At 34.2% G+C, this 10,316-nt stretch overlaps 1 long non-coding RNA gene across 1 annotated transcript; it reads left to right on the forward strand.

The window, feature by feature from the left end:
• The first annotated feature begins 512 nt into the window (after positions 1-512).
• LOC115724924 (uncharacterized) lies at positions 513-3,506 on the forward strand. Its single transcript, XR_004013312.2, has 3 exons — positions 513-691; positions 801-913; positions 3,212-3,506. It is a non-coding gene; the product is annotated as an uncharacterized LOC115724924 (long non-coding RNA).
• The last annotated feature ends 6,810 nt before the right edge of the window (positions 3,507-10,316 follow it).

Below are 10,316 nucleotides of genomic sequence, written 5' to 3' on the forward strand. Positions count from 1 at the left end.
TTGGGCCTTGTGTGAGAGTTGGGCGCCAATAGAAGTGGGTACGACATACTAAACCCAGCTCCCCCTCACATGAACTACCCCAATTGTGAAAGCCCATTTTCTTGATTTGGATAACTGTACTAGGTTAATTAAATTAGTTTAACCTAATAAAATTGATTAGCAACATAATTAATTTCATTTAATTTGGAATTAATTTAAGAAAACATAGTTTAATGAATTATATTCTAAGCTAAACTATCACTACAACAAAAGGCTAAATTCGCGACAGTCTCAAAAACGCTTTTTTTTGGGGCCCGTCGCTAAAAAATTTATGTAAGTGTTAAAAACTGTCGCCTATAATTTATTATAGGCGACGGTTTTTAACACTCGTATAAATTAGGCGACGGTTTGTAAATGTAGAGAAAAAATTTGAAAAAAAAAATAATACACTATTCGCGACAGTTTAGAACTGTTGGGCAAACCGCGATCAGTACTTTGCCCGACGGTTCAAAACCGTCGGGGGGAAGGGGAAGCCCCTTTATAATAAAACTCTCATCTCTCATCAATACAAATTCATATCACGCTCACCCTCTCTCTCACGACCCAAACCCTCTCGTTCTTCGCCTCCAACCACCGTTTCAGATCGTTGTTCATCATCGACGAGCCCCAAACCCTCTCATTCTTCGCCCCGCGAGCAGCAAGTTTCTCTCCGGTAAAACTCTCTCTCTTTCTCTCTTTCTTCCTTTTTTCTTTCTTTTCTCTCCCGAGCCCCCCATCTCTGGTTTCCCTCTCAATTTGTCGCTGCTGCTCCGCCCATCCAGGCTAGTTCCAGTCTCAAACTTTCGTTGTTCGGTCGAGATTGAAGGCCTCGTACAAGATCAGAACAACCCATATCCCATCGGGTTCAGAGGCCTACTCTGCTCTTTCCTTCTAGGTATGTTCTTCATCTCCATGATATTCAGTTTTTTCTTCTTTTTATTTTTGTTATTGATGAATTGTTTCACCAAAACATACATAGTTTCTTACGAAATTTTACTTTGGTCGAAACCTGTTTATAAAATTTTAGGGTTTATATCCATTTTATGATTTACTTGATTACAAAGAGAATTCAAAAGAGGATAAAATTTATAAGATGATACGTTGTATTCAGAGCCTATCTCAGTGGTGATGGGAATCAATACCCTCTTTATTTAGAAGGAACTATTTGTATATTTGGTGTTTATATATGGACAACTTTGTATATATCAAGGTATATCCAAATTATAATGGCTTTTCTATGGATGATATACAGTCAGAAAATAATGGTGGATTAATGAAGCCAGAGAATATATATATATATGTATATTTTACTTTATCTTTATATCAGAAAAAAGACAAGAGATTTTGAATGAAAATGTTTAATAAAGTTTACAGGAGAACGATCAGAGATAGAGCATCTTCTTTGTTTCTTTTATAATTATTATTTTTGCATATATATGTATGAATAAAAGGAAAATTGTAATAGTTTAAAACACTTTTGACGATGGGAACAAGAACATGTACTGAAGAATGAAATACTATTTACTCTCTGCTAGCTAATATAGCTATATATAGAGAGAAGAGGCGACAATTCCTAACACCACATTTAGTCATATGTTGGTCATTTGTTTGTATGTATATATCTTTGGCCTCTCTTGTATAATTTGGCATCGTTTTTTTTTTATCTCAGTTTAGGTGTTTCTTATAATATTAAGCTATAAAAAAATAATAAAGAATAATATAAAAATGAATAATTATTTATTAATTTATTCATAGAATTTCAAATGGTATCTAGTAGGCATATAATGTAAATTTATTAATTAGAGAATAGATATGAGATACATATTTGGTTCTATGTTACATATCCTAGGAACTATTTTTATGCTCTCCACTCTTGACATCTTGTGACATCTTTGTTGTTTGAATATTTAGATTTGGATTTGCATTTGCATTAGAATTCAATGACTTTGGAGCTAAGGTTATAATAAAGAACTTGTTCATAAGCATTCTCTTATAAATTTGATACATATGGTCTTGTTTATAAGCATTCTGAGGCTCTATGTTCATTTTATTGTTTAGGTAAGAAGCTTTTTTTAATATAAAGGCTCGTTTTGTGATAATTGATATAAAAGTTTATTGAATTAAAATTAATTTTTGATTCAACTCTCCTATTCACATGGATGAGTTTGGCTTAGTGAAGCTAAGAGTTGAAGTGGAACAAATGAGGCTTTCATCATATTGACTGAGAGAAGAGTTGTGCAATGGTCACATCTTACTGTCACCATAGGAAAGCCATACCAATAGCATGGTATTTGGGCCTATCTTCCTTTGAAATGATATTTGGCCAAAGACTTTACTTCTTTTTTTTTTTTTTTTGCACTGCTATAGGAATGTCATACCATAGCCCCCTGTTTAGCTAAGTTGGCATAACTTTACAAGACACTAGTCTAGTGGCCAGGGATCTCCTCTGCATTTGGGCTTGATGCTATTTCAATTTGTGTATTTTTTAATCTTATGAGTTAATGAAATCTTTCAAAATAAAATATTAATAATTAAAAAAACTTTACTGCAATGTTTGCATGGGAATGTCATATTTAAGTCTTAATCAATAACTAGTGCTGTATTGTCATAATTTGTTGGCTATTTTATATTCGATTCCTCTTGTTTTAAATCTGAATGAGAATGTAGAGAAAATAATTTATAAACAAGTTATGTGCCTAATTCAAGTTTGGTCTTGGTGCATTGTATAGGATTTGGTTGATGATTGCTTAGTTTATAATAGTTATTAAGAGAAAGGGTCCTTTTGTTTTATGTTGTTCTTCTGCCAAATTAAGAGAATTCTTAGTTTCTTTTTTCCTTAGGCTGGAAAAGGGAATTTCATAGTTAATCTCCTTTTCCCCTCTGAAGCACATAGCTCCTGACAGTCAAGCTAATTTGTGTAATTAAAATGTTACACAATTTAAGTATTTTTATGCTCCAGTCTTGGCATGATTCTAGAAGGGTGCATTAAATGGGTAAAGAGGCATCTTAGAATTTATTTTTCTTGAAACAGAGTTAGTAAAATTGACATCATAGTGATTATAAATAGAAATAGAAATATGTGTTGGCTAAGCTGAAAGATCCATAAAAAAAAAAAAATACAAAGAGCACTAGAGATTTATAGCCACATATATATTACTAATTAATATATAATTTCTTCTATTTTGTTTTGCAGGGTAAGAGCAATCTGTATTCAAATGACGAGATGAATCTTCCGCGTGATCAGTGGATTAAATACGTCCGAGCACAGGCAGGGCGACAAGGGCTATTATGATGATTAGTGTTTAGTTTTTTGTTTATACTTTACACTATAACCAGCTACAATCATATAACTAAAGATTAATTAATATTTTTACTTTATGTTTGAGTAAGTAGTTTGTATATATTTTAATTTTTGTTCATTTTCAATTTATGTTTATACATTATTTTAACTAATTTGTGACAATGTATAAATTAGTAAAAATTAATTAATGCAGGAGAAAAAAGTAGAATTTTTTAAAAAAAAATTTCCCTTTTTTTTGCAACTTAATGACGGGCAAAAACCGTCGTAGAAAAATACGAAATTTAAAATTAATCTAAAAATTTTACAATAAACGACGGTTTAAAACCGTGCTTATACCACTATAGGTGACGGTTTAAAACTGTGGCCTATAGTATAGGCCACGGTTTTAAACTGTAGCCTATACTATAGGCTACGGTTTTAAACTGTCGCCAATAGTGTTCATTATAGGCGACGGTTTTAAACTGTGGCCTATACTATTTGCCCGACAGTTTTCGACCGTTGTCTATTCTACCCAGTATCCGCGACGCTCGTATAGGCGACGGTTTTATAGACTGTCGGGAATTCTTTGGCCGACAGTGTCAAACCGACGGGAATTCCGGGTTTTTTAGTAGTATATATGTATTTTCTTGTTTTAATTAAATATAGAATTATAACCAATTAGATTCTTTCTGAAGCTTAATTTAAATTATTTCATTAAATGTTCCTATTTAAGTTGAAAATTAGTTATTTCTAACTAATCAACTTAAATCTGAATATCTTTTGAATTTTAAATTTCACAATTAAGTTGAGGAATTTTAGGAATTGGTTATTAAGATTCTTTAGATATTTTTTAAGTTGATATTTTTTCAAATATAAACTTAAAATGGAATATTTTTAAATTAAGTGGTTACAACTTAATTTTTATATTTAATTAAATCTAATTTTAAAGATATTTAAGTTAATTTTTTTTTATTCTTCTAAACAACTTAAACAAGATATGTTTTTCCAATTTATTCTATTTTTACAATTTCGAATTTATTTTTCGAATTTAAATAATAATTGAAATTTAATTAAAGTTGGATATTTTTTTTAATATATAAATTTTTATTTTCTAAAACCAACTTTAATTTGTAATTTTTCATTATTAAAATATGGAATAAATGATTAAATAAAATACATATTTTAAAATAATGAGCTTTAATCAAGAGACATTCGATCTCCAATGTTGGTCTTACATAGCTTTTGTTTTAGTGAGTAATTCTCCCTAATGGAGAAACGTTCATTAGCAAGTTAGCACTGTTTAATCTCGAAAGATAAGTATATTTGTAAGTGTTTTATATGGTATTGATCACCCTAATGGTGGCGACTGTATTTGACTTACAAAATATGAAACAATGGTAGAAGCTCATAAGATAGAATAGCCTTGACTCTCGCCTAAACGAGACAACGCTGGATGCCAATCTTGATCAAATAAAAGGTTTCTAGAATGATTATCATTTTAGATGAATTGAAAACTCTATTCAATGGATGATGCTTTGACTCTCGCCTAAACGGGACACTGTATCAATTTGTTGAAAACCTTGGAGAATAAACTATGTTAGATTTAGTATTTTTATAACATATGTGAATATTTGTTATTTTCTGAACTTGTGTATGAATTTATTTGAACCAAAAACTTACTTCTATTTTATTGACGTGTGTATGCCAATATGAATAACCCTCACCCTGATCCATTCCTACTTAATATCTTAGCAAAAGAACTCTATAGTGTGAAAATGCATCCTGGTAGTTGCATAAACTCGCACCTGTTGATGATGAATCTGAAGTTCCAAAAGGTAAATCTACTAGGAATTGAATTATCAAAAGAACAATGGGTACAATTCATTCTTAATAGTCTTCCTCCGGAGTATAATGGATTTATTGTATCTTACATGATCAACAATTTTAACTCCTCCAACATGGACAAGCTCGAAGCAGAATTACGAGCTCATGAACGGAATTTAATTGCAATGGGACCTCCTGGGTTTGCAAATCTTAATCAAAGGAAAAGGATTAAGCATGAAGGCTCTAACAAAGATGCTTCTTCAGGTACAATTATCAGACATAATCTTTTAAGTTCGAATTGTAATGAAAAGGGACATCAAGAAGAACGATGTCCCCGGCTTCTAAACAATTCCAACGAAGGTAATGCTTTTGTCTTTAAATCATATGTTTTAGAGAACGACAAATCCACTTGCATTGTTGATTCTGGGTCTACTAACCATGTATGTTCTTCATGGCAGCTGCTTGAAACTTGGGAAAATCTGCTTCCAGAAGAGTTAAAGCTTAAAGTTGGGAATGGCGAGTTAGTGTCGGTCAAAGCTAGAGGAAAAGCCCCTATCAGGTTTCAACAAAAATTTTTAATTTTAGAAAATATTTTATTTATTCCAAACTTTAGTAGAAACTTGATTAGTGTTTCATGTTTACAAACACAATATTATATATTGAATTTTTCGAGTTCTTATTGTTCAATTTCTCGTAATGGATTTCATATATGTGTTGCGCACATGGAACAAGGGCTTTATGTTTTAAGACCGGGTATACAAATCTCACTAAATAGTGAACTTTTCAATGTAGCTAAACCTAGAAACCTAAAAAGAAAAGAGATTGATAATGATGATCAAACTTATCTATGGCATTTACGTTTAGGTCATATAGGCTTTAATAGACTCAAAAGGCTAACCAAAGACGGTCCATTGAAAAATGTCATCTTAGGTGAATTGCCAGTATGCGAGTCCTGCTTAGAAGGAAAAATGACCAAACGTTCTTTCTCTGCAAAGGGAGAGCGTGCCAAACAACCGCTAGGGTTATTGCATTCAGATGTTTGCGGACCCCTGAATGTAAAAGCCCGAGGTGGTTATGATTATTTCGTCACTTTCATTGACGAGTACTCTAGATATAGTTTTCTTTACCTAATGCAAAAGAAATCTGAAACGTTTGAAAAGTTTCAAGAATTTCATGCTTTGGCTCAAAACCAATTACGTAAAACATTAAAGATCTTGCGAACTAATAGGGGTGGAGAATATATGGATATGCAGTTCAAAGATCATTTAATTGAACTTGGAATGGAATCCCAATACACTGCCCCAGGCACTCCACAGAAAAATGGAGTTGTAGAAAGAAGAAATCGCACTCTTTTGGAAATGGTGAGGTCTATGTTGAGTTATTCCACTCTGTCTACGTCCTTCCGAGGATATGCTATACAGATGGCAAACGACATTTTAAATCTTCTTCCATCTAAATCAGTCCCTAAGACACCCGTCAAACTATGGAATGGTCGTACACCTAGTTTACGCCATTATAGAATTTGGGGGTGCCCTGTTCATGTCATGAGAAAGAAAGAAGGCAAACTAGAATCGCGAACTGAAGTTTGCATGTTTGTCGGGAATTCTAAAGAGAGTAGGGGTGGACTGTTTTATAGTCACAAGGATAACAAAGTGTTTGTTTCTACAAATGCTACTTTTCTTGAAGAAAACTATTTTAAAGACAACAAACCGAAAAGTAAAGTTGTATTAGAGGAAATGATTTCAGATATAACTCCTTCCAATGTTCCGTCCTCTTCCACTCAAGAAGAGAATAATCCCACTCCCTCAGTCGAACCAAATGAGAAAACTACTACCAAAGTTCCTGTTCAGAAGATCACCGCTCCTCGTCGTAGTGTGGGGGTTTTCACAAAACCAGCTCGTTATGGCTTGGATGGTAAAATCAATATGGTCGTTGGTGACGGTATTGATGACGACCCATTAACCTATAAAAAGGCAATGGCAAGTCCGCAATGGAAACGATGGTCAGCCGGCATGGATTCAGAGATGGATTCCATGAAAAAGAACAAAGTCTGGGAATATGTAGACGCACCCGATGACTATCGTCCAATCGGATGTAAGTGGGTTTACAAGAGAAAAGAGGCGCTGGAGGCGAAGTCGAAACTTTTAAAGCTAGACTTGTAGCCAAGGGTTATACCCAAAGAGAAGGTGTGGACTTTGAGGAAACTTTTAGTCCTGTCGCCATGCTCAAATCCATCCGAATTCTTCTCTCCATAGCTGCCGCTTTCGATTATGAAATCTAGCAAATGGATGTCAAGACTGCCTTCCTTAATCGGGTACTTGAAGAAACCATCTATATGGAGCAACTAGAAGGCTATGTTCTTCCAGGGCAGGAAAAGAAAGTTTGCAAATTAAATAAGTCTATCTATGGACTTAAGCAAGCTTCTCCCTCATGGAACAAAAGGTTTGATGAAATCATCAAGACCTACGGCTTTCTTCAGAATGAAGATGAACCTTGTGTTTACCAACTCAAGGAAGACCAAGTAGTAGTATTCCTGGTCCTTTATGTTGACGACATTTTGATTATTGGAAACAATATCAAGAAAATGACTAACATCAAGGAATGGCTTAACACTCAATTCGATATGAAAGATTTGGGTGAGGCAGCCTATGTTCTTAGTATTCAAATTATTAGAAACCGGAAGAACAGATCTCTTGCTCTCTCTCAAACAACTTACATTGACAAAGTTTTAGAGAGATTCTCCATGAACAACACCAATGGGGCGAATATACCTTCTAGATATGGTATTCGTCTATCTAAGGAACAGTCTCCTACTGATCCTCAAGAGATAGAGGACATGGCGAAAATTCCTTATGCTTCTGCAGTTGGAAGTCTAATGTATGCAATGTTATGCACTAGACCTGACATCTGCTATGCAGTTGGAATCGTGAGCAGGTATCAGTCAAATCCAGGTCAGGAACATTGGAATGCCATTAAGTATATTCTGAAATACTTAAAGAGTACAAGAAATTTTGTGTTAGTCTACAAGGGTGGTGCTTTAAATCCCATAGGCTATGCCGACTAAGATTTCCAGGCATGTCTTGAAGACAGGAAATCTACATCTGGGATGGTGTTTACTCTTGGGGGTGGAGCAGTGGTTTGGAGAAGTGCTAAACAAACCGCGATTTGAGACTCTACGATGGAAGCAGAATAGATAGCTGCAGCAGAAGCTGCTAAAGAGCTTGTCTGGCTGAGAAAGTACTTCCCCAGTATCGGTGTCGTGCCTGGAATGGAGAAGCCTCTTGTCCTACTTTGTGATAACAATGGAGCAATAGCCAACAGTAAGGAACCTCGAAGCCACAAGAGAAGCAAATACATAGAAAGGAAATATCATATCATCAGAGAATATGTGGAAAAAGGGGATGTACTGGTTGAGAAAGTGGACACAGAAGACAACTTAGTTGATCCATTCACCAAAGTCTTGGCAGTAACTGCATTTGAAAAACACCGTCAGAATTTAGGATTAATTGATATGTACTGATTAGTTTTATATTAGTGCAAGTGGGAGTTTGTTGGGTTTTATGCCCTAAATAAAACTCCATTTCAATGTAATCCATTTTATTCAATATCAATAAGGAAACAGAAGTATTTTTCATTCATTTATATGTTTTGGTTCATCTTATCAATTGCGTGTCTATTTGATTTATAAATTCATCCAAACCCTTTTCACATACTTGATCCTGTTTATTGTGTTGTCAACCCAGTGGAAAGTAAACATGACTATGTGAATAAAGATTCCTAGATTTATCAGAACACTGGGCTTTTACTAATATGATAATCTACAACAGAGTTTACTTGCATTTGGAAAATTCCTGATCTGCTTATTGGAAGCTCGGATATATAGACCCATGGTCCCCCCACTAGTTGAGACAATATTACTTGTAAGACTCATTTAATTTGTTTTGATTAATCAATTATAATTCTCAAATTAGACTATGTGTATTTGTGAATTTTTCACTAAGCAAGGGCGAAATAGTAAACAAAGAGTTTTTAGGGGCATATTTATTAATTAAGATACTTTGTTTGGTCTAATTAATAAATATGATAAATGAAAATATTATTTAATAATTATTTATAGTTATTAAATAGTTGAAATTGACATTTAAATGGTTGAATTTGAAAATTGACGTTTTTGAGAAAATGAGATGCAGAAATGATAAAACAGCAAAATTGCAAAAAGGCGCAAATCCACTAGCCATGGCCGGCCACCTTTGTAGGCTTTATCATTTAATATTTTCATTATTTTAATGCCAAATAATTCAAACCTAACTCTATGTGGCATGCTATAAATAGATAGGAAAAAGTGACTTTCACATCTTGTTTTCTTCAGAGAAAAACCTCAGCCTTTCACTCTAACCTAGCCGCCACCTTCCTCTCTTCTTCTTCATTAAATATTTTGAACCACTTAGTGATAGAGTAGTGCCCATACACAGCAAGTAGTACCTCAATCATAGTGAGGAAGATCGTGAACTTGGAATTGAAAGTAAAGGATGTGCCCACACAAATAAAGTAAAGATCGTGAACTTTGTTATCCTTTACTTTCTATGTGCCCACACAAAGATCATTTAATTGAACTTGGAATTGAATCCCAATACACTGCCCCAGGCACACCACAGCAAAATGGAGTTATAGAAAGAAGAAATCGCACTCTTTTGGAAATTGTTAGGTCTATGCTGAGTTATTCCACTCTGTCTACGTCCTTCCGGGTATATGCTATACAGATGGCAAACGACATTTTAAATGTTGTTCCATCTACTGCAGTCCCTAAGACACCCGTGAAACTATGGAATGGTCGTACACCTAGTTTACGCCATTATAGAATTTTGGGGTGCCCTGCTCATGTCTTGAGAAAGAAAGAAGGCAAATTGGAATCGCGAACTGAAGTTTGCATGTTTGTCGGCAATTCTAGTCTACGTCCTTCCGGGGATATGCTATACAGATGGCAAACGACATTTTAAATGTTGTTCCTGTTGGAAATTATTTTACCAGGATCTTAGATCTACTCACAAGTATGTTGATTAACACCCTAAATATGAACTTTCTAAGACGATGAAATAAACACAAATAAAGTTTAGTAAACCTTACATTGGATGCAGCGGAATAATATGACTCCACCCGTTCCGATTTCTTGGCCTTGATTCCTTTCTGTAGCAGA

This window comes from Cannabis sativa, chromosome 6 (genome assembly GCF_029168945.1).
Source record: "Cannabis sativa cultivar Pink pepper isolate KNU-18-1 chromosome 6, ASM2916894v1, whole genome shotgun sequence".
Classification (NCBI taxonomy): domain Eukaryota; kingdom Viridiplantae; phylum Streptophyta; class Magnoliopsida; order Rosales; family Cannabaceae; genus Cannabis; species Cannabis sativa.